The sequence below is a fragment of the Callithrix jacchus genome, chromosome 9 (genome assembly GCF_049354715.1).
Source record: "Callithrix jacchus isolate 240 chromosome 9, calJac240_pri, whole genome shotgun sequence".
Taxonomy (NCBI): domain Eukaryota; kingdom Metazoa; phylum Chordata; class Mammalia; order Primates; family Cebidae; genus Callithrix; species Callithrix jacchus.
Window position 1 is genome coordinate 52,935,511 of NC_133510.1, and position 25,456 is coordinate 52,960,966.

A 25,456-nucleotide genomic window follows, 5' to 3' on the forward strand; every position below is an offset into this window, starting at 1 on the left:
GGGGAGTTTCAAAATAATTGAAAAATTCTCCTTTAAAAAACAAAGCCATAATGCAGTAATAACTCATGTTACACAATGGCAGAATTCAAAAGTCTCTGAAATTTTATTTTTGAAGAAAGAAAACACAGACTGAGTATGGTGGCTCATGCCTGTAATCCCAGAACTTTGGGAGGCTGAGGCATGTGAATCACCTGAAGTCAGGAGTTCAAGACCAGCCTGACCAACATGGTGAAACCCCATCTCTACTAAAAATACAAAAAAATTAGCCAGGTGTGGTGGTGTGTGCCTGTAATCTCAGTGACTCAGGAGGCTGAGGCAGGAGAATTGTTTGAAGCCAGGAGGTGGAGGTTGCAGTGAGCTGAGATGGTACCACTATACTCCAGCGTAGGCAACAGGGTGAGACAGGAGAAATGAATGCTCTTTACCTCTTTCCTGGGTGGCTCGGTTTTAGAGAGGTTATTGTTGGATGACATCTTTTCCATAATATTTGGCCATAAGTTTATATTTTGAGAGAAACTACTTTTGTCCAAGTCTTCAAAAAGCTCCACCTATGATCGCTTTTCTACGTAAAATCATTGTTGGAGTATGACGGTAAGCACAAGATTCAAGTATTTCTGATTTAAGCACTACTCCCTGAATTGTGTTTACTTTTCCTATTTTTGTGAAATATCTCTTTGAGGGCCAGGCACACTGACTCATGTCTATAATCCCAGTATTTTGGGAGGCTGAGGTGGGTGGATCACCTAAAGTCAGGTGTTCAAGCTGACTGGCCAACATGGTAAAACCCTGTCTCTACTAAAAATATAAAAAATACAAAAATCAGCCAGGTGTGGTGGCAGGTGCCTGTAATCCCAGCTACTCAGGAGGGTGAGGCAGGAGAATTGCTTGAACCCAGGAGGCGGAGGTTGCAGTGAGCTGAGATCGTACCAAGGCATTGCAGCCTGGGCAACAGAGCAAGGCTCTGTCTCAAATAAAAAAAAAAAAGAATGAAATATCTCCCTTTGTGTGCCCTTTCATTACAATGTTACATTCAGGGCCATCCCTGGGGCTATTTTGCAGGGTCCCTATCATATAAACAGCTTAAGCCACTCCAGATCTACATGTCACTATCATTTCAATAGCTCAAGTGCACACAAGCCTATAAATAAATTAGATAGATAGATAGATAGATAGATAGATAGATAGATAGATAGATAGATAGATAGAAGATAGATAGATAGATAGATAGATAGATAGATAGATAGATAGATAGATATTGTATTACTCAGTAGAAGTGAGGTAACCCTTGCCAGGTCACTCTTCCAAAACCTAGGCCAGGCCAGAGAACATTAGAATGACTGCATAGGCAGGAGTCATGGAACTCCTCAGGGTATCTGGTGGACCTTATCCATGGGACAGAGGGTTAGAGAGCACCCCAAATGGAAGACGAACAGGTATGGGGGCCTACAAAGGGTTCCAATCCAAGTTCGAGACACCCCACTCAGATAGTGCTGCCAATCTCAGCTGGTCCCAAGTACTGGAGGAGGTCTTAGAAGATTTGAGGAAAGCACTTCAAAGAATGGGGTTCCCTGAGGCCAGGTTAAGAACTCTGCTTACCCCAGTGTGAGAGTCATACCAACACTCGACTCTACACCTTTCTTCCCTGACTTACTATGACTTCCTCCTGATTGGCCACACAACTTCTACATTCTTTCTTTTTGTATCAATCAACTTCATAGTATAAATGTATCATTAATATTATTAACATATCACTATCTTACATTGCACCATGTTCCTTCTTATTGATTTTATCAAACATAACCTCCTCTGTTGTAGTCCTCATTTAGATATGGTCTAGACCCAATCCCCTCTCATCTACTCACGGACATCACTTCAGCAATTCTCCCTTCTTTCTTATATAATTTACTTTTCTCTTTTGAATTATTTCCATCAGCACACAAAAATACAGTTGCATTCCCCATCTCAAAAAATCCTTTCTTTGGCAGGCTGAGACAGCCAGATCACTTGAGGTTAGGAGTTCAAGACCAGCCTGGTGAACATGGTGAAACCCCATCTCTACTAAAAACACAAAAATTAGGCCAGGCTCAGTGGCTCATGCCTGTAATCACAGTACTTGGGAGGCCGAGGCAGGCAGATCACCCGAATTCAGAAGTTTGAGACCAGCCTGGCCAACATAGTGAAATCCCATTTCTACTAAAGATACAAAAAATTAGGCAGGCATGGTGGCATGGGCCTGTAGTCCCAGCTACTTGGGATGCTGAGGCAGGAGAATTGCTTGAACCCAGGAGACAGAGGTTGCAGTGAGCTGAGCTTGCACCACTGCAAGCCAGCCTGGGTGACAGGGTGAGACTCCGTCTCAAAACCATAAATCAATAAAAATAAATAAATACATAAATACACAAAAATTAGCCAGACGTGGTGGCACACACCTCTAGTCCCAGCTACTTGGGAGGCTAAGGCTGGAGAATCAGTCAAACTCAGGAGCAGAGTTTGCAGTGAACTGAGCTGCCACTGCACTCCAGCCTGAGTGACAAAATAAGACCCTGTCTGAAAAAAAAATATCCTTTCTTTGTCTTCCCCTCCCCATCAGCCACCTTATTTCCTTGCTCCTGCAGCAAAACCACTTGAAAGAGCAGTCTTTACATATTATCTGCTACTCCTCTCGTTCAGTGCTGACTTGGCTTGAGTTCTGGTTGTACTCTGCAGAGAGGCATTTGGCAGAGAGAAAGGGCACAGGTACAGACTAATATCCACTCCATTCTCTGCTTGCCAGGCAGAAAGCTTGACACAAGACTGTCATCTTTGGAGAAGAAACATTTGGAACTTGGTCTATCCAGAAGCACCACCTTTTTTCATTGGTCAGCCTGAAGCAGGCCCACCATTTTTGATTCTAGAAAAGGTCCTGCATGTGTTTAGGATAGACTTGGTCTCCTGGTCTTTGTCAGCCCGTATCAGTGAGGCTTCCAACCCACACATCCCTGAAATTCCTCTGGTGCAAGGTCACCATCGACCTCCACATGGCTAAATGCAGTGGTTAGTACATTAGTTTCCTGTTGCTGCTGTAACAGATTACCCCAAACCCAGTGGTTTAAAACAACACAAATTTATTATCCCACAGTTCTTACGGTCAGGAGTTTAAAATGGGGCAGCAGGGCTGCTTTCCTTCTGGAGGCTCCAGGGGACAATCATCCCTTGCTACATCCCTCAGACCTCTGTGTCCACGGTCACATTGCTTTCTCTGACTTCCACTCTGAATCTCTTGCTTCCCTCTTATAAGGACCCTCGTGATTACAGTGGCCCACGTGGACAATCTGGAATAATCTCCCCATCTCCAGATCCACATTGACCACACCTCCAAAGTTCTTCTTGCTGCGTAAGATAAAGTCACAGGTTCTGGAGATTGGGATGTGGGCATCTTTCTGGAGGTGGGAGGACATTACTCAGCCTACCACAGTTCTCAGTCGTTCTCTTATTGACCTGTCAGCAGTATTTGACATCCCCGATCTGTCCTTCTGCTTTAATACATTTGTATCTCTTGGTTTCAGGCATGCCGCGGTCTCTTGGTTGTCTCCCTCCCTCATGGCTGCTCTGTCTGTGTAGCCTCCGTGGACTTCCTTACTTTCCATGACCACTCAGTCCTCAGTCTTCTCTGTCCAGACTCCATTTATTCTTATGGCCTTGAGTATTACCTATATTCTGTGGTCCTTAAATTTGTATCACTGACTATACATCACTTTTTCCTCTTTTTTTTTTTTTTTGAGATGGAGTTTCGCTCTTGTTACCCAGGCTGGAGTGCAATGGCGTGATCTCAGCTCACCGCAACCTCCGCCTCCTGGGTTCAGGCAATTCTCCTGCCTCAGCGTCCTGAGTAGCTGGGATTACAGGCACGTGCCACCGTGCCCAACTAATTTTTTGCATTTTTAGTAGAGACGGGGTTTCACCATGTTCACCAGAATGGTCTCGATCTCTTGACCTCGTGATCCACCCGCCTCAGCCTCCCAAAGTGCTGGGATTTCAGGCGTGAAACACTGTGCCCAGCCTCCTCTCCTTTTTTAGATGGAGTCTCGCTTTGTCACCCAGGCTAGAGTGCAGTGGCACAATCTTGGCTCACCGCAGTCTCTGCCTCCTGGGTTCAGGCAATTCTCCTGCTTCAGCCTCCTGAATAGCTGGGATTATAGGCACATGCCACTGTGCAGAGCTAATTTTTGTATTTTTATTAGAGACAGGGTTTCACCATGTTGTCCAGACTGGTCTTGAACTCCTGACCTCAAGTGATCCACCTGCCTCAGCCTCCCAAAGTGCTGGGATGACAGACGTGAGTCACTGAGCCTGGCCTTATACAACACTTTTAAACTACAAACTTGTATTTCTAACTCCCTGCTTGATATCACCAGTCAGATCTCTTTTAAAACTTGACATGGCCAAACAGGAATTCCTGACCATTCTGCCTCCCCAAATCTGCTCTACCTACAGTCTTCCCCATCTCAGTTAATGGTAACTTCATCCTTTTGTTGCTCCAGCCAAAGTCTTTGGAGTCAATCCTGACTCTTCTCTATTTCCTACATCCCATGTGCAATCCATCACCAAATCTCATTGGCTCTACCTTCAAAACATACCTGGAATCCAACCACTTCTCACCACATCTGCTGCTCCCACCCTGGTCTCAGCTGCTTCCCTTTCTGTTCTGGCTTATTGCAATAATCTCCTAACTGATCTCCTGGTTCCAATTTTGCTTCCTACAGCATTTTTTTCCCAATGGAGCTGCTATAGTGATTCTTTTACAACCGGTCAGATTGTATTACTCCTTTGTTCAAAACCCTGCAAGAGCTCCACATCACACTCACAGTAAAAGCAAAGCCTGTTAGGCCCGACATGCTCTACCCTCCCATCAATCTCCCTGGCCTTCCCACTTCCTACTCTTCCTTTGCTCATTTTGCTTCAGGTACACTGGCCCAGCCCCCTTGTTGTTCCTCGAGCACATCAGATGTGCTCCTGCCAAAGGGTCTTTGTACTGCTGTTCTCTTTGCCTAGAATAGTTTTCCCAGTGAACTGTGTGGCAAACTCCCTCACCATCTTCGTATCTTTGCTTAAGATAAAAGATTATCATCTTCTCAGTGGGGCTTATTCTGTCCACTGGACCAAAGGCCCTTTGTGGCACTGTGAATTGCTAGAAACGTTTGAAAGTAATTGTGTAAAGTCCTTTAAAATCTATCAATACATCCTTTAATACGGCACTTCCATTTTGGAGAATCTCTCCTATAGAAATGAGAGTACCACTGTGCAAGTATAAATATATAAGAATATTTATCATATCATTTTTATAGTCAAAAAGCAACTGAAAACAATCTGATTGCTCATCAATAGGAAAATGATTGAATTTATTATGGCAAATCATATTTAAAAACACTAGTGATTAAAGAGAATCAAGTTCAAAGCTTAAGCATATCAGTGCTGTCTAATCAAGTAAAATGACACATTGCGGAGGAATGTGTGAAGTATTATTACCTTTTTGAAAATCAATAGCAAAACAAAAGTCTGCATAATTGTGTTAAGACCATGGTGAAAGTGTAACTGGATACACACTAAGCTGCCAATATCGGTCACCAAGATGATATGAGAATAGAATAGAGCAGGAAATAACTTTTTCATGAAATACTTTTTGTTGTTTTTTTCATTAACATCTACACACAATTCAGTAATTACTATTAATTAATTTTTAGTTTAAATAATGATTTTAACATATTTTGATAACATATCAGACCTTTCTTTTTTTTTTTTTTTTTTTTTTGTCTTTTCACCAGTGGTTGCTGAGAAGAACCCTACCTGATAAACGAGAATCAGGCTACCATTCTAGTATATTTATCTTTATTAAACTCTGGTTGTATCTACAAATATTTGTAGCTTAGTGCTCACCTACTATAGGAATCAGGTCTTTTGGAAACTCAAGAAAACATTCCTCTTCAGCTTATATTGAAGACAATCATCTAATCTTCCTTCCTTATCCCTGCTGGCTCCATCCTTTACTCCTCACCCCCATTCCTCAGCTCTAGACAGAACTGTTTCTGTTATAGAGGTAATATTTTATAGGCTGCACACACTCAGCATGCAAAAATATGATTTTCTTTACTTTGCTAAAGCTGAACTTGATTTTATCTCAAGCTCCTATTCTTCCTGATTAAAATAACACATCTAGGCTGGGCATGGTGGCTCATGCCTGTAGTCCAAGCACTTTGGAGACCAAGGCGGGTGGATCACCGAGGTTGTGAGTCCAAGACCAGCCTGACCAACATGGTGAAACCCCGTCTTTAAAAAAAAAAAATACAAAAATTAAGTTGGGCACAGTGGCTCACACCTGTAATAATAGCACTTTGGAAGGCTGAGGTGAGCAGATCATGAGGTCGGAGGTTCAAGACTAGCCTGACCAACATAGGGAAACCCGTTCTTTATTAAAAAAAAAAAAAAAGAATAAAATAACACATCTAGTCAATTCAAATAACTCAGTAAGTTCAAAGTGGGGTTTTTTTTTTCCTGTTAGGTTAAATGTCTATCAGAATTTTCTTATTCCTACTCATTTATTCTGGGGTAGCATCCATGTTCTAGGGAATGCGTGGTCCTGAGGAAATATCTGCGTTGTTCTTTCCCCTGTGCCAGCATTTGCTGAGGTGTACAAGTCTTATCCAACCCTGAGCATGGTTGTCTCCCCTCTGGTGCCCACTGAAGGCTCCATGGCCCTATCTGGTCTGGGGCTGCAGAGTCCACACCATTTTTCACTATGGTGCTTCTGTGTCAACTGCATGCCAACTTCAGGGCCCATATCCTTGTCTCAAACAAACATTGTGCTTTGCTTGGGGACCCAGGGAAATTCACCCATTCTCAAGGCAGCAGGAAATGTGATAGGACCGCCTCAAGGCGTCTTGCCATTGGCATGTCATCCAGCCATCCACAGCCTCAGTTCTCTTGCACCACAGCACTACAGGGAACTTTCCTGAGGCTGTTGCCTTGCAACGTCTCAGACAGAAAGCAGGCTACAAGTCTTCCCTTCTCAAATCCTCACACTTTTCTGAGGGCCACCATCCCACCCTGTCTTGGAGCTAAGATCAAGGAGGTGAGCCCTGCCTTCCTTCTAGGAAGTCCCACCAATGCCTAACTCACTTGCTTCCTTTCCTTCTCTTCTTCCACCCTACTCGGCTACTAAAAAGGCTATTTTCTAGTGTTGGAACATTGTGTAAGGGACACTGCAGAGTTGTGGGGGAGCCCAGTCAGCAGGCTTTCTCATCTCTTTCTGCACTGATTTTTTTCAAACAAAAGCTAAGAATCTGATATTTAATACCAGCTTCCTGGTCTGTGGAAAGCGAGTAGTTCTCAGGGCACTGAATGAGTGAAGGAAGTCAATGAATTGGAAAGTGCAGAAAGCTCACTGGTTAAAACTTCTCATATTATTCTTCCCTATGTCCATACACATTTAGCCCTTCTGACCTTGACATCTATCTTGCTTCCTACGACTTCGTCAGTCCACTTTCATTCATTCGAGTATTTGCTGATGACCTGCTGTGTTTCAGGCACTGTGCTAGATGTAGCTACAGATGGACAAAGCATGGTCCTTGACCTTAAGAAGGAGCTCACAGTCTAATAAGGGAGCAGCCTTATAAACAACAAATGCAAGGAAGTGTTAGTGGCACTAGGTTAGGTTACAGATAGACAATGCTTTTCATTAGCTGAATCTGTAGAAACTGAGTCAGCTGACAAGGTAGAGGAAAGGGCTTTCCAAATAGAGTAAAGAGCTTTCCAAATAGAGGGATTAGCAAATACAGTGAAAGAACAAGTGAGCACGATTTTAGCAGCTACAAGTAGTTGGGGAGACGAAGTTAGAGAGTCAGGTGCACCTGGATTATGGAGGCTTTCAAATGCCATACTAAGGGGTATTAACTTTCTACTATAGACCAGTGGATTTTAAACTCAGGATCCATGGACCTTTGAGACCATGGAAGAGCTTCATGTAGGTCTATGGTTCCCCCAGATACTGCATATAAAATTTATAAGAATTAGGTATGGATTTTTCTGAGGTCTGCAGCGTTTGTTAGGGGATCAAGGCTCTACAAAAAATTAAAAACCACTGGATTAGAAAATGGGAGGCCATAGGAAAGGAACAGAGTAGAAAATAGGATGAACGTGCTATTGAAATATACAGACAGCAGAGACTAACTGAGTGGAAACTAACTAAACTGAAGAATACATTTGGAGAAGTTTTGGAGATCTCAGGAAAGAATTACGTTCAAGAAGTTACCAAAACTGGTGAGGGTTTGTGGGTAATTCTGCACCTTTACAAACAAGGAATTTCCTCTCTGTGCCCTAATAAATCAGCACCTCAGTGGACTTGCCAGGAAGTTTCCTGATGTCAAATTTATCAAAGCCATTTCAACAACCTGCATACCCAATTATTCTGACAGGAATCTGCTCATATTTGTTTACCTGGAAGGAGATATCAAGGCTCAGCTTGTCGGTCCTCCGGTGTTTGGTGGCATGAACCTGATGAGAGATGAGTTAGAGTGGAAACTGAATCTGGAGCAATTAAGAGACCCAGAGTAAAACCCTAAGAAACTGAAGATGTGTTGCTGTCCTCAGTGTGGCACTCTGTCCTCAGGAGGAGGCACAGCGATTCCCAGTGTGACTGAGGCTGCAACTGCTGTAACTTGCAGAACTTTTTTTGTGACAAATTGTCTGGATTTTTTTAAAAAGGGGAAAAAGCAAAAAGGAAGGTTTTTAGTTTTGTATAAATTATGTTTCAGATCTTTATATTTCAGAAATAATCATTGCTAGAAATTCTGTTAAATTTTTTGGAACTTTTATAAAATTATAGTAATTCCTTTAGAAAAATTAAAACCAGCTATTGGTATAGAAAAAAAAAAAGAAAGAAAGAAAATGAAAAAAACTCAAAAAAAACTTTTGCAAATCATATGTCAAATAAGGGACTAGTATTCAGAATATATAAAGAACTATTACAACTAAACAATAAAAAGACATACAACCCAATATTTAAATGGCAAAGGATTTGAATAGCCATTTTTCCAAAGATGACATACAAATGAACAACAATCACATAAAACAATGTTCAATGTCATTAATCAGGGAAATGCAAATCAAAACTATAAGATACCATTTCACACCCAAAGGTTGATTATACTTTAAAAAGAAACACAGAAAATAACTACTATTGGCAAGGAAGTAGAAATATTGGAACCCTCATATGTTGTTGATGGGCTTGCAAAAGGGTGCAACTGCTTTGAAAACGGTTCAGCAATTTCTCAAATGTTAAACTTAGAGTTATCATATGACTCAGCAATTTCACTCCGAGTTATATACCCAAGATAATTGGAAATATATTCACACAAAACTCTGTACACAAATGTTCATAGCAGTATTATTTACAATCGCCAAAAGCTGGAAACACCCCAAATACCCATCAAGAGATAAGTGGATAAAGTATTATATCCATTCAACATAATATTATTCAGCAATAAAAAGGAATGAAGTATTGATACATGCTACCACATGGATGAACCTTGAAAACATATTATGTGAAAGAAGACAGTCACAAAAGACCACATATTGTATTAAACATTTATATGAAACACCCAGAATAGGCAAATCTCTAGAGACAGGTTAGTAGTTGACTAGGGCTGAGAAGTAGGTATGATTTGGGGGAAATGAGGAGTTAATGGGTATAGAGTTACCTTTAGGGGTAATACAAATAAAAATAAAAATTGATGGCTGGGCATGGTGGCTCATGACTGTAATCCTACCACTTTGGGAGGCCGAGGCAGGTGGATAACTTGAGGTCAGGAGTCCGAGACCAGCCTGGCCAACATGGTGAAACCCCATCTCTACTAAAAATACAAAAATTAGCCAGGTGTGGTGGGTGGTGTGCACCTGTAATATCAGCTGCTCTGGAGGCTGAGGCAGGATAATTCACTGGTGGGAGGTAGAGGCTGCAGAGAGCCAAGAATGTGCCACTGTACTCCAGCATGGGTGACAGAGCAAGACTCCATCTCAAAAAACAAACAAATAAACAAAAAAACAAAGAAAATTGATTATGGTGAAGATTGCACAACTCTGTTAATATACTAGAAAACATTGAATTGTAAACTTTAGTGAATTGTCTAGTGTGTGAATTATATCTCGATAAAGCTGCTAAAAATTGAGTTTTTTTAATAAAAAAAGGAATAGGTTATAATAAGTCATGTAATGTTTTCCTTTGGGGTGAACATGAGGATTTTGATTAAAAAGGGACTTGTGGGACTCTCAGATGTTAACAACATGCTATTTTGGGGTCTGAATGGTAGTTACATGAGTGGTTTTTTTTGTGTGTGATAATTTAAGCTGTACCCTCATGCTATTCATGCAGCTTCTGTACATATGTTTATTTCACCAGGAAAAGTTTATGAAAGTACTCCAAAATATTGATTTTAAACAAATTTAAATTTAAAATAAGTCTAATGGAATGGATTAATGATTTTATTTTGTCTTTACATGTCTACCATTTACCAGTGGTGTGAACTTGGCAAGGCAGCCAACCTCTAGAAGCCTCAGTTTTTTCTCCCATTAAAAGGGGACCCTATTATGTCTGTACAACAGGCTGAACCTGTAACTGTTAGAAACCACCTTCCTTTTTGCCCAGAACAGTATAGGCTTTTGACATCATCTAAAAACATGAAAAGTTATCTGAGAAAATGCCCATTTTTGGGCCACAAGGTGAACCTACCTGGTCTGTGTGGCACAAAGAAAGGCTCAGTAGCACGGAGGAGTGGGAGAAAAATCAAGTCTAGGTGAGTTAGGACACGGGCAGAAAGGCAGCAAAATGGGGATAGGGAAGAATGCTCTCTGGTGGGTACAGGCTTCTCAGCTGAGACCAAAGAGAAAGCAGATTAGGACTGACAGTCAAACACCAATGGGCATGCATCTACCTCTGAGACAACAGAAGAAATATGAGTTTCCAAATCCTCAGGCCTTCGGGGATTGACCTATCTGTTAAGATCCAAACAAAGTAACTCAGTCCTCCCTCTCATATAACTGCAGAAAGTCCAGTATCTACAATGTTCATCAGGGTAGAGGGAGAGGGGAAGCTTTGTTGTTCGTGCTTATTACCTCTTACTGTGCTCAGTTCGCCATCCCTGCAGCTGTCTTTTTTCTTGTCTGCTGCTGTCTTTTCTCTTTAACCTAAGCTAAGGCACAGCTGTCCGTCTTTCCCAAAGCACTGATAATATAAACCTGCTCCATCTGGTGGTACCTAAGGCTTTATCAAAGACTTGGAGATAAGGGGTCAAAGAAGCGCAAAGCAAGAAACTATTTAAATTACCATCAGGCAACACTATCATTACAATATCTTTTCCTTCCTCAATGCAGGATAGTATATGAGTAGCCTCTTACTGACTGTGCCTCCTTGAATGAGTTACTTAACTCACCAGTCTTGGTTTCCTCATCTGTAAAATGGGGATAATCCTAAATTTGCTTCCTAGGGTTCATCTGAGGATCACATAGATAGTATATTTCAAGACAGAATAGCTCTTGACATAGTAAATGATTCCAGTAGTAGTAGAAGAAGGAAAATGAGTAATAGTGTTAGATCTCTCACTTGGTAATATATTTTAGAGGCCCATTGCTCCCCACAGAGTCCCTTTTCACGTCTGTTCTCTTCCCTGCATCTAGAATTCCAAATCACAAGTTTCTAGGGCTACAAAAGAAAATAGCTAACATTTCTGTTTCTTTATTATGTAGAACATTTTGGCTACCTTTTGCTCAATCCCATCTATCCAGCATAATCCAAGACCTTTTCTTCCCATTCTAAAACTTTCCTAAATACAGAACCCTAGGTCAGGCACAGTGACTCACACCTGTAATCCCGGAACCTTGGGAGTCTGAGGCAGATGGATCACTTGAGTTCAGGAGTTCAAGACCAGCCTGGGCAACATGGAAAAACCCCATCTCTACTAAAAATACAGAAAATTAGCCAGGTGTGGTGGCATATACCTGTCATCTCAGCTGCTTGGGAGGCTGAGGTCGAGGATCCCCTGAATCGGGGAGGTCAAGGTTGCAGTGAGCCAAAATCATGCCACTGTGCTCCAGCCTGAGGACGGGAGTGAGACCCTGTCTCAAAAACAAACAAATCCTAGACTCTAGGCCCTAGAGCTCTGCCTTGAAAGATTTAGTAGAAACTGATTGGAGTGGTGGCTCATGCCTGTAATCCCAGTACTTTGGGAGGCCAGGGCAGGTGGATCACCTGAGGTCAGGAGTTCGAGACCAGCCTGGCCAGCCTGGCCAACATGGTGAAACCCCGTCTCTACTAAAAATACAAAAAAAACTACCTGGGTGTGGTGGTGCGAGCCTGTAATCCCAGCTACTTAGGAGATTGAGGGAGGAGAATCGCTTGAACCCAGGAGGCGGAGGTTGCAGTGAGCCGAGATCGTGTCACTGCACTCCGGCCTGGGCAGTAAGAGTGAAACTCTGTCTCAAAAAAAAAAAAAAAAAAAAAAAAAAAAAGGTGGGGGGATTTAATAGAAACTGAAGATAGAGTTTTTTTCTCTAAGCAGAACTCAAAGTCAGAGGACCTCTGCTCACCTTTCTCAAGTTTCATGGAGAAGAAAAGTTGGCATACATTTGTTCTCTCTTTTGCCCAAACAATTCATCAGTGTGGCAGCTTAAATAATTTTCTACTCATCCTTTAGGACATTCATATCATATCTGCATGGATTTATTCAACAAATCTTTCTTGAATGCTTATTTCATGTTAGATACTCTGCTAGGTAGAGGTGAGCAGAGACACACCTAGAGCTCTCTTGGAGCTTTCAACTGAGTCTGGGGCACAGATATTCAATCATTACCGGAAACACAATGCGAAGTGCAACAGTGATAAGTGCTACAAAGGAGAAGTGTCTAGAGGTAAAAGAGCACCTAAAACAGAGCTTCAACCTAATCTGAGAGGTCAGAGAAGGTTTTCTCAGAGGCAAGCATAGCGCCCAAACCTGTAGTCACCCTTCTGTTAATACCCAGAAAAGTGGAAGAGTTTATGGCATTGTGGGCAGGTAGAGCATCCAGATAGAGGTCACAGAAATGGCTTCCAACTATGTGAGAAAATTCGTGCTTTAGGGGGTCATCACAGAGCCCATGCAGATCATGATTGCTCCAAGAATTATTTCCAAACTTGGCACAGATATGGACAGAAAACCAAGGTGAAAAACAGGTACTGTGGCTACTTGTAATCCCAGCGTTTTGGGAGGCTAAGGTGGGCAGATCACCTTGGGTCAGGAGTTTGAGACCAGCCTTGCCAACATGGTGAAACCCCGTCTCTGCTAAAAATACAAAAATTAGTTGGGTGTGGCAGTAGGTACATATAATCCTAGCTACTTGTGAGGCTGAGGCAGGAGAATCACTTGAACCTGGGAGGCAGAGGTTTCCATGAGCCAAGATCAAGCCACTGCACTCCAGCCTGAGTGACAGAGTGAAACTCCATCTCGAAAATAAAATAAAATAAAATAAAACCAAGGTGAGGAAGCAAAGCCTTCTTCCAGCTTAGTGAATACTGAGGTTGTGCCAAAGTAGTAAGAGCATCTTTAATACCAAAATCTCTATGCAGTATGCTCACACACACTGTGTTTACCTAATGTAGATGGAGTTTCCCTGACATACTGTGGAGAAATGGCCCAAAGGGAGGCTTCTGTTTGCCTAAATCTTATAGGAATCTTTGCAGCCTATTGGGCCAGGAAACCATCCTTACGTAATTCCTCCTGTGCTCCTGTAGCACCTGTTGCATCTTCTTTCCATGCACTTGCCTCATGGTATTTCATCATTTGTTGATATCTCCGGGTGTCTTAAAAGTTTGACAGGGAATGTAGCTTAGTGTTCAACCATTTACTATGCTATTGTATATTCAATGTTGCTAGAACAATATTTTTCCTTAAAAACAGAAACTTAATACCTTGGCTGCTTTGGAGGCCAGTCAAGAATCTTGCATTTAAGGAAGTAACTGAAATATTAGAACATTATGTCTGTGATAAATGACTTTGTATTGTATTTTAGCGGCTACTAATTGCTAGTAAAATCACTTTCTCTCTCTTCAGCTCACCTTATTAAAATCTCTGTGATATTAGGCAGAGAGCAAGATGATCAGTAAGAATACATCATTAATTTTGCAACTGAAATTAAATGAAAATAAGTAGAAAAGAAATAAAGGTTTAGAACAGATGTTTGGGATAATTTAGAAACATGTTTGAAATAAACTAATTAAATATTAACCTTATCTAAAGTTATTAAGCTAAAAATAGGAAAGTACCTTTCATATAAATTCAATGATCTGAATTATTAATATGCAAAATTAAATGCCATGTTCAATTTCAGTTTTTTACACAAACATGAATATTGACATTATCCATAAAACCAGAAAGAGCTAGCAATCATACGGTGCTTCAAGGCTTGTATGACATGGCAGAATTTCAGTTCCCATTAAATAAACAACAAATGACTTTAAAAATTAAACAAAGCTGAATTTTTCAGAGTTGATTTGCTAAGTGCCTGTGCTATTTCTTCCTGGAATGTAGAGAAAGTGACCCCTAGTGGAATTCTGATGAAGCATTTCTCCAGTGTTGTTCACTTACTTAGTCAATCAACAGATGCTGGGCTCTGGGGCCAAAATCATGATTGAATGTGAAATTCAGGACGGTAGTTGAGAAGTGGGCATTTGTAGGAAAGACTGATCAGAGCCACGAGAGAGAGTGGAAGTAGTTAATTTGGCAATGGGCTGGAGGAGAGGTAGTTGGGGTGGCGGGACGGAGGGTAGAAGGGAGAAAGGCCATTCACGCAGAGAGCCTGAGCAGCTTGGTGCCTCCTGGAACTTGCCAGTGGTTTCATTTGTGAGGAATGAGCACTTGTAGGAGAATGGACTGGCTTAGAAAAGTAGGCAGGAACCACGCCATGACACACAACAGGGTCTGGCCTTTTTTCTATTGGATGATGTCCCCCAAATACTGTTCCCGGGATATTAACAGAAGTAACTAACACTGCCCAAACCATATTCAGAATGCTAGTATGAACCAGGGCTCACATAGATCTGAGAGACTGTTTAAAAATGGGCTTCTTTAACTATTTGCAGCCCTCCCAAAGACCATGTCAGATAGACTAGAAGAGTTTTTAAGTCAGGGAGCAAAGGCAGAACTGGAAAGTGGCTTAAGCATGAGAGGAACTAGAGAATAAGCAACAGTTTTAAAATGCTGTGATTGTGGATGGAAAGAGGTGCCAGTGCGCCCAAACAGTTCTACTGGAAATACTCCCCGCTGATGGGATGCAGCATGTGTGGCTGAGATCTTATGAATACCCAGCAGGGCTGGAGTGGCGGTGATCTTTAAACAGCACCTCTGTTCTCAGCCGCGGCAGCATATTGAGTCATCTGTATGTGCCTGGATGGTGCTTTCTCCATACTGTTTTCATCTTCCCCCAAAGCCCATCAGTATTAGTCCCACTGTACAGGAGAGGAAACAGACTTACAAAATTTCACAGAGTTTCCAAAGTTCACTTGGCTGTCAGGTGGTGTGGCTGATCCAGGCTGAACACAATATGTGACTCCAGTTCTGTGGGCCAGGAGCCCAGCCTTTAGGGAGTCATAAGGAAAGAGAGGGCGGTTAAAGGCACGAGAGTCAATGAGTTCATCAAGGGAAACCACAAAGATAAGAAGAGGAGGGTCGGAGGTATTGGGTTGGTGCAAAAGTAATTGCAGTTTTTGTTACTACCTTTCCTTTTAGGTAATGGGGTAAAACCTATGACTTTAATGACAAAAATTGCAATTACTTCAACCTAGAAGAAGCCAAGATAATGGCAGCCTCTGAGGAAACAGAGGAGGGGGAACTGAAGGAGACAGAGGGGAAAGGGACAAAGTGGTAGAAACAGAACCAAGGGAGAGCCATCTCCTGGAAGGGGAGGGAGAGAGAGAGAGAGAGAGAGAGAGGGAGAGAGAGAGAGAGAGAGAGAGAGAGAGAGAGAGAGAAAGAGAGAGAGAGATTGAGACTTTCCAGAAAGTATTCAAAAATGTCAGATGCTGCAGTGAAATTGAGTGAGGTGAAGCCTAAATATTGATCATTATGATTGGCAGCCAGGAGGCCATCGATTCTCTGAGAGAGAGAAATTGTAATGGAGTGGAGGGCAAACCCTTTTTTTTTAGGAGCTGAGAAACAAAAAGGAAGTGAAAGAAGGAGCAACCCAGCACTTGCTTTATCAAAGAACCTGGCTAAGAAGAAGCGGAAGTTAGACAATACATGATGAAAAAAGAGGTTTTCCTCCTAAACATTGAAAAAGCTATGTTTACGGGTTCAGGAGAAGCAGACATGAAAAAGAGGTGACTGAAGATAAAGTAGGAAAGATGATTGTTGAGTAAAGGACAGAAAAGGGATCAAGAGCATAGGAGAAAACATTTGGATTGGCCAAGAAGATAAGGAAGGGAGGCAGGAGGGAGGATTGCATGCTCTGTGGATCTGTCTATTAACAAGAGCAGGAATGAAGAGTTCAGCCCAATACCTGCTATTTTTTTCTCTGCATTTGAAAGCAGAGGCAATGTCTGAGAGCCAGAGGGATAGAAAAGGCAAGGAGGCTTGAAGAGAAGCCTTCTAACAACTGCTGTGGACTAAAGGGTGATGAATGACTTGGGACAAACAAAAAAAAACCCTAAGCAGCAGAAAGAAACTGACCCAAGGGGAGCCTATGAATATGTAGTGGCATGTGTCTGCTGAGTGCTGCGGTGACTTTAATAGAGCTCAGGCACAGGAACAGAAGAAGCAGATCCCAGGGCCAGCATTTTGCAGATCAGATAAGGCAGAAAAGAAATAGAATGCTGCTAAGATTAAAACAACAACAACATTTGGGGTTGTAAAGCCTGGGGGTGGAGATGAGGATGGTGTCATGATAAACCAACAGATAATGGAGACAGGGAGGGGCCAGGGGTCTTGGTGTTGGAGGTCAGTTCTGATGGGAGCAAGAGACTGAGCCCAGAGACAGGAGTTTCTGATTGAAGAGGAAAGTGCTAGCCATTTATTGAGAACATCTTAAGTGCCTGGCACTATGCAAAGCACATCGTCCATATAATTTTATTTAATCCTTACAGAAAACATATAAAGTCAATATGATTATGTTTCTTACTTTACAGATGAAGGAATTGAAGCTCCAATACCTCAGCGAGCTTGTGTGATATCACACAGCTGATTGATTTGCCCAAAACCTTCACATTTCCTCTCAGTGCTAAGGGTGAGAGGTGGAGCTGTTGGGCGATAAAAAGGTTAAGGGCGGCTTACAGGAGGGGACTGTTCTTCCAGAGTGGATTGCAAGGTCAGTAAAACAGAGAGGTAGTTTGTTTGTTTGATTGTTTGCTTGTTTTGCTTTGTTTTGTTTTTAGAGAGCTAGTTTTGTACATGCTCTGGCACATTGCTAATGGATGAGTAAACTACAGTAGCTGAGAGTGGGAATAAAGACTCTCGCCAAGGGATTAGATTGTGTGTCCAGAAGCAAGAGTACTGAGCAGAGATAGGGTGAAATTGCCAGAGAGAGTGAGCCCTAAAAGTGGTGACCTTTTTCTATGGGGCTGGACGGGACTGCCTATGTAATTTGATGGGCCCAGTGCAAAACAAAAATGTGGGGGCCTAAATATAGTGCTGTTAAAGGTACTGAAATATGAAGCTGTTTTCTTCTGCAGTCTTTCTCTCTCTTGACCTGTCATTGTGTTTTTGATATTTCATGTCTTGTTCCATCAGACATGGGGATACATCCAGAGGGTGTACAGACTCCCAGAGATGCCCAGTGGGGCCTCTGTCCCCTGACTTAGCGCATGGCCCACTGGCTTCTGAGTTCTACCTCCCCTGAAGTGCTGCACCCTGGCTGGAGACAGGGAAATTCATCTCCCCATTCCCACAGCCTGCCACCCCTACCCACAGCAGACGGGGAAGAACAAAGGAATGGCAACCTCCACATCAGGATGCCCTCGGGACCTGGATCAGGGGTGGCAAGAGTCTGTCTGTTTTGTGTGAAGTGTTTTGAGTTTTTCTAGCAACTTGGCTGGTAGCTACTGTTTCTAGTAGTCATCAGTGGCCCAGACAGTAGCACACAGAAGCACACCTACACACATCTCGGGGTCACCATCAGGGGTTGCAGGCAAGCTTCAACAACACAACCACCATGTGAAAGGTTAAGAGTTTTTAGTGCATGCAGCCCCTAAGGGATACACAGCATGCCTGGAGGACACACACACACAAACACACACACACACACACACACACACAGTCAGCAAGCTCAGGCTGAGAGAGAAGGGAACCAGGGGCCAACAACTTTACTGGGTCCAGGGTATTATCCAAACAGATTTCCTGCAAGGAGTTTGAATTGATGGGTTTAAAGCAAGCAGGTACTAGTTCCAGGAGGACATGCTGTGATTGAGAGGTGGTCACTTTGAGTTTGAGGGTCAGTGTCTGAATGGTCTGTCATTTGCAGGAACATGGATGAAAGTGGAAGTCATTATGTTAAGTGAAATAAGTCAGGCGCAGAATGACGAATATTGCATGTTGTCGCTTATATGTGGGAGCTAAAATAGTTGATCTCATGGAGGTAGACAGTAGAATGTTAGTTCCCAGAGGCTGGGAAGGGTGTGCATGTGGGGAACAGGGTAGGGGAATAAAGAGAGATTGGTTAATGGGTGAAAACATGCATTTAGATGGAAGGAATGAGTTCTGGTGTTCCATATCACAGTAGGGTAACAACAATATATTGTATATTTCAAAATATCAAGAAAATAAAGAATGTGGAATATTTGAAATACATGTATACGACGCATGAATATTTGAACTACATGTATACAGTGATGATTCACTGTACTGTATTGTATTAAATTGTATACGTGTATTAAAATATTACACGCATTTCATAAAAATGTATAATATTATGTATCAGTAAAAAGGAGAATGAATGTTTCGTTTAAAGGAAGCAGTGGGAAAGCTAGGAGCCCAGCCTGCTGGATGGGAGAGATTCTGCCAAGTTCTTATCTGGCCAGCAGCTGGAAACCATTTGGGTAAAAAATAGTATCGAGAACTGTGTCAAGCTTGACTGAGCTCTGCTTCTGGAATGAAAAAGTTAAACTTGTATTTAACAATGGAGTTACAAGCACACTGTGGCACTGCCATATTGGAGGGGAGATGGTGCTGCCATGCCCCACCTGAAGATGTCACCAGGGATGCTCACTAAACCTCTGCCCTCTGCCCTGACTTAACCTGCATCCAGTCTCCCACCAGGAACAGAGGGCAATGGTGGAACATAGGTGGGCTTGTTCCACCCACATGACCTGGTCACTGCCTGGGGATCTGGCAGAAAGAAGAAGGCTGGCAGCACCCAGGGAGCAGGGAACAGGAGGCCAAGAACCTGACCCGGAAAGGACCTCACGTGAGCCAAGGCTTCGAGTCCCTGGTGCATGCTCCAGAGTCCCATCAGACTTCACCGATAAAACAAAATAAAAAGTAAAATTGTTGTATTCATTTTCAAGGGCCATCACAACAAAGTACTTGGGTGGCTTAAACAGCAGAAATCTATTTCTGGAGGCTAGACGTCCAAGGTCAAGGTTTTGTTTCTCCTGAGGCCTCTCTCTTTGGGTTGTAAATGGCCATCCCTATCTGTCTTTACATAGTCTTACCCCTCGTCTGTCTGTATCTTAACCTTTTATTATGAGGATATCGATCCTTTTGGATTGGAGCCCACCCCCAATGACCTTATTTAACTTTAATCGCCTCTTAAAGGCCCAATCTTCAAATTAAGTCACTGTATTTTGAGGTCCTGAGGGTTAGGACCTTATAAGAATTTTGGAGGAGACATGAATCGGCCTATAAAAATTGTTAAGAGTTTCAAGATGGCAACTGCAAAGTATGAAACCCCAAGAATGGGGCATCTGTGCACGAGGTCCTGTGTAAATGCACTAGATACATGCCCATGAGGCTGGCACTGTGAGGTCAGTGGTGCAGGAGCAACCGTGTGGAGCTGGGAGGATCTGGCCCCCTCCTCCCAGACCTAGAGGTATTGGGCTCATGGAAGAATGAGCACTCTTTGCTGGGCAGAGTGGTAAAGGAAGCCAAGCAGTGTCCTTGGATGAAAGCCAGATTTTGTTAAGGCAACAGAGAGGGTAAATGCCTTTTATTTTTTCTTTTTTTTTGAGATGGAGTCTCATTCTATCTCCAAGGCTGGAGTGCAATGGTGCGATCTCTGCTTACTGCAATCTCCTCCTCTCAGGTTCAAATGATTCTCCTGCCTCATTCTCCCATGTAGCAGGCAGGCACCACCATGACCTGGCCAATTTTTGTACTTTTACTAGAGATAGGGTTTAGCCGTGTTGGCCAGACTGGTCTCGAACTCCTGACCTCAGGTCATCCACCTCCTTGGTCTTCCAAAGTGCTGGGATTACAGGCATGAGCCACTGTGCTTTGTCAGAAAAATGCCCTTAAACAGCTTGAGAATGATATGAAGTTTCTTTGCAAGGAGAACATTCCCCTGAACAGAGTAAAAGTGTCTAGGAGAAAGGTCAGCAGTGAGTGAATGAACTCCAAAGGGAAGAGAGGTCTATGAGGATGAGAATAGGAGAGCATACACAGAACCAATGAACTTTACATTTCATTACTTTTAATGACACTTTAATTTCTAAATTCAGTGAACTTGGAAATTAAATTAACACTTAATGGAACTTTAATTGAATGTTAACATTCCTTGATCTAACTGCTCCTGCACTTCACATACAAGCATGGTGTTACTGACTGACCGCTAGAAGGACATTTCATGCTGATCTACCCTTGTTCTCCTGTGGTCTCATTCCAATCAATATAACATTAGGAGAGGACGGTCTATGAAGAGGTACCTTCTGTAGCTTTAGTGTACTGCCTATTCTTCCACACGGGAAACAAAATCATACTGGATATCACATTATGGTAGTACAAATTAAGCTTAGTCCCTTGAACATTTGCTTGGGGGATGTTCTCTTCAATATCTTATAAACATCTCTTCCAGAAAACAACAACAAAAGGCTTGTTGCATCTATATGAATAGAAATACAGGTGATTAGTAAGTTTAAAGAACTACAGCAGTAGAATATTAATATAGTAAATTAATAACATGAAAGTAGAGATAAAATGACCTTCTTATACAGAGCTACATAATGAAAATACTGATATATTGTTGCATATAGTTTTTGTTTCCTATTAAGCTATCATTAAGATTACAAAAATTGATTTCTCATCATACAAATAATAGCAATCATTAAACAAATAAATACATGTTCATTGCAGAAACTTTAGAAAATACCAGTTGAGCATCACCAGTCCAAAGATGTGAAATGCTCGAAAACCCAAAACCTTTAGAGTGGTGACATGCTCATTGAAGTATCTCAGAATTTGGGTTTTCAGATAAGGGATACATAACCTGTATAGAAAAACAAAAAAGAATCCCAGCACTTCGGGAGGCTGGGGCAGGAGGATCACTTGAGCCCAGGAATTCAAAACCAGCCAGTGCAAAATAGAGAGACCCTGTCTCTACAAAAAATATTTTAAAGATAGCCTGGCATGGTGGTGCATGCCTGTAGTCCCAGCTACTTGAGAGGCTGAGGTGAGAGGATCCCTTGACCTCAGCGTATCGCGGCTGCAGTAAGCCACGATCGCACGACTGCTCTCCAGCCTGGGTGACAGAGAAAAAACTAGTCTTTAAAAAAGAAAAGAAACAAAGAAAAGAAAAAAAGGAGGACACCACTATAGTCCTAACACCACTTTCCTTTAGATATTTTTGTTTTTTCTAGTCTTTTTTCTATGATTATATATCCATAATCTTTGTCTGCAAAAAGGAGAATCCTATTTTACAGTGTTTAGTAATCTGCCTTTTACCACTTAATAACAGTGCTGTGTAACATCATGTTAGTGACTGATTTTAGTTAAATTTATTTAACACGTTTCCTGTTACTAGACATTTGGGTTTTTTAAAGAAAAAACTATTTACTGTCATAAACAATGCAACAATGAACATCTGTCTAGCTGTAAACTTTTATACCTCTATGATAATTTTCATAGGATAGATTCATAGACATGTCATTAAGGTATAAAAGTATGTGCATATTTTTAAGCCTTTTGAAAAAAAATTACACAGACAGAAAAAGTGAAGAACTAGTTTGAATAATTATTAAGCATTTCCATGTAGAATAGTATAATGGAAATAAGACCAGGGTTGAATTCCTGCCTCTTCCATTGACAAGTTGGTTAGTCCCTCAGCCCCTTTAAGCCTTGTTGTCATTAAATAGGATTGACAATGAGGTGTAAATATAATTGTTCTTGGAGTTTAATTAAATTCTTACACAATAAATGTGACTAGGAACAAACCAGGAGAGTATCCATGAATATATGAATGGGAATAATGGGAACTTGAATAGGAGTATAACAATCACCAGATATTTAGTGACATTCCTTTGGATCCTGCTTGGGCAGAGAGATGTTGGTTGACCACAACTGCACAGGAAAGAGAGTGTTAGCAACCAAGTTGAAGGTGATCCTCTAGGACCTGTCCATGGAGTGGCAGTCTTGACTAAGCAACCTCAAACATTATGGTTTCCTTGTAGAGCTTATTTCTCTAATGCAGGAGGTAGTCTCAAGCTCCTTTATTGAGAAATACTTACAATCAAGTAATTCTTCTGTCCCATATCATATCACTTGATATATAGCTTTCCTACAGGGAAATAATGCACTAATAGATTGACTTGAGAATTTCAGTTGTCTGAATAGTTAAATTCACCATTAGAAAGGAGAGGTCTTAGTCCATTTGTGCTGCTACAACAAAGTACCACAGACTGGGTAATATATAAACAATAACAACCCATTTCTCACAGTTTTGGAGGTTGCAAAGTCCACAGTCAAGGAACCAGCAGATTCAGTGTCTGGTGAGAACTATTGTCTGCTTCCAAGATGGCATCTTGTTGCTGTGTCCTCACATGGTAGAACGTGGAAGAGCAAAAAGGCTAGCTAGCTTCCTGGAGCCCTTTGATAAGGGCACCTCATCCCATTCATGAGATTGGAGCCATCATACTTAATCATGTCCTAAAGGCCCCACCTCTTAACACTTTCGTAGTAGGGTCTCAACATGAATTTTTGAGGGGATACAAACATTCAAACCATAGCAATAGAAAATAGGTATTCTGGTTTTTATTCATCTACATGAACCTGGTCAATGCAAACTACCATTGAGAGGTAAGCCCATTCCAATGAAATGGAGGAATTCTGACTTCTGAGATAGCAAGTGTAAGATGGACCCCACAATACTCATCAAGGTGAATGCCACCTTGATAGAAGCCAGTCTGGGATGTCACTCAGTACCATTGGGGTGTGGCCTGCTTTCATTAAACTACAGCAAACAATGAACAAAATATTTCATCATGTTTTTCTTTTATTCAATAGTTATTAAGGGGTATCTAAGTTCACAGCCTGGAGGAGATAAAAATTTCATCACTGGAAAGAGACCCATAAATCATATGGTAATGATAACAAAAGAATAGCCAAAATACTAAAGAAACATCGAAATTACTGAGGGAGACCATGAGAGGGTATGACTAATCACTTGAAGAAGTTTGTGAAGGATTTATGGAGGAAGTGTCATTTATGCTACATCAAAAATAGATCCATCTGTCTGGAGGTGTGGGTGGGGAGAGGAGGCATTCTAAGTAACCAGAACAGTGTGTGCTAAGGCAGTAGTCCCCAAACTTTTTCACATCAGGGACGGGTTTTGTGGAAGACAATTCTTCAACAGAACGGGAAGTAAGGAGATGGTTATGGGATGAAACTATTCCACCTCAGATCATCAGGCATTAGATTCTCATAAGGAGCACACAGCCTAGATCCCTCGACTGTGCAGCTCACAATAGGATTTGCACTCCTACGAGAATCTAATGCAGCCACTGGTCTGATAGGAGGCAGGGCTCAAGTGGCAATGCCCACTTGCCAGCTGCTTACCTCCTGCTGTGCAGCCCAGTTCCAATGGACTGGTACTGGGCCACAGCTGGGGAGCTGGGGCTGGGGACTCCTGTATAAGGCATGGAGATGAGAAGGATGGCATGCTTTAAGAATCACAACACATTCAGTGAGACTAGAACCAAAAACACAAAGTCTGTGGTAAGGAAATAGGAGGTAGTGATGAAATATAAATGTTGGAAAGATTGTTTGGAGCCAGTTTTTCAAGGTCAGTCCTTTATGTGATTTTAGGGAATTTTGATAATATTCTGTATTAAAGATAGAGAAATACATGTTGGTAAATGAGATGAAATCAGAATTGCTTGAATTTATTTCCAAATATTTTTTAATAATGGAAAAGATTAAACCTGATAGAGAATATTTGGTGGAGGACCATGTGGTTCTGAAATCGCCTTTATCCTGTTGAGCACTTTTTAATCAACAATTTCATGGATGGTGAAAGCAGCTTTACCAAAGTGGTCAATGATACAAATCTGGAAAGAAGAGCTAAAAATAGGTTGGCTGATCAAATTAAGAATTTAAAAGACTATATAATTCATGTATTCAAACAATGATTATTAAGCGTCCATTATGTTTCAGGAAACTTTCCAAGTTCTGGGGATCCAGTGGTGAAAAGTTAAAGTCCTTGGCGTCAAAGATTTTGTATTTTAAGGAAGAAGACTGATGAAAAATAAGTAAATAAATAGATAATATAATGTCATGTCGTGACAAAAGAAGGCAAGGAAATCGCTAAAATGGAAACGACAATAGAGAGTAATAGCAGAGGGAGACATTCAGCGGGAAGAGAATTCCAGGCAGGGGACCAGAAAGCACAAACGTCCTGATATGGGAACAAGCTTGGCCCTCAAGAAGGTAAGCGTGGATGGAGCAGACTGGTCAAGGAGAAAGTGATAGGAAATGGAGAGTTACCCAACTCAAGTTGGATCAGTGAGTGAAAACAAATGAGATAGCGTTGAACTATGATACAGATAAAATCATTTAAAAATCATTGAGTGGTATCGAGATAATAAAAATATAAGAGCGCTGTTTTAGTTTATAAAAATCAATTGCACGAGGAAAGGTTGAAGGAGATGTTACTAGCAGTTTATGTGAAAAAGACCCCAAGGCCTTGGTAGATCCACAAGCTCAGAACTGGTACGGAATGGTGATTTCAACACACATACGCACACATGTGCATGCATGCATGCATCTACACTTACACAACCTTAGACTAAATTAACAGAACCCCACCAGATTAAATAACATAATAAACAAGGATTCCTTTCACCTAGCATAGTTAATGTATAACATTGGATTTAGGATGACAAATGTTAAGAGGGTTACTGATGAATTAAAATTTTTCCCATTTTCTCAGGATGAGAGAAAAAATAGAAATAATAACCCTTTAAAATCAATGTAGGAATATA

The 25,456-nt window shown here is 41.6% G+C and overlaps 1 pseudogene; it reads left to right on the forward strand.

Annotated features, from left to right (window-relative positions):
- The first annotated feature begins 585 nt into the window (after positions 1-585).
- Positions 586-8,672, forward strand: LOC100410481 (phosducin-like protein 3 pseudogene; annotated as a pseudogene).
- The last annotated feature ends 16,784 nt before the right edge of the window (positions 8,673-25,456 follow it).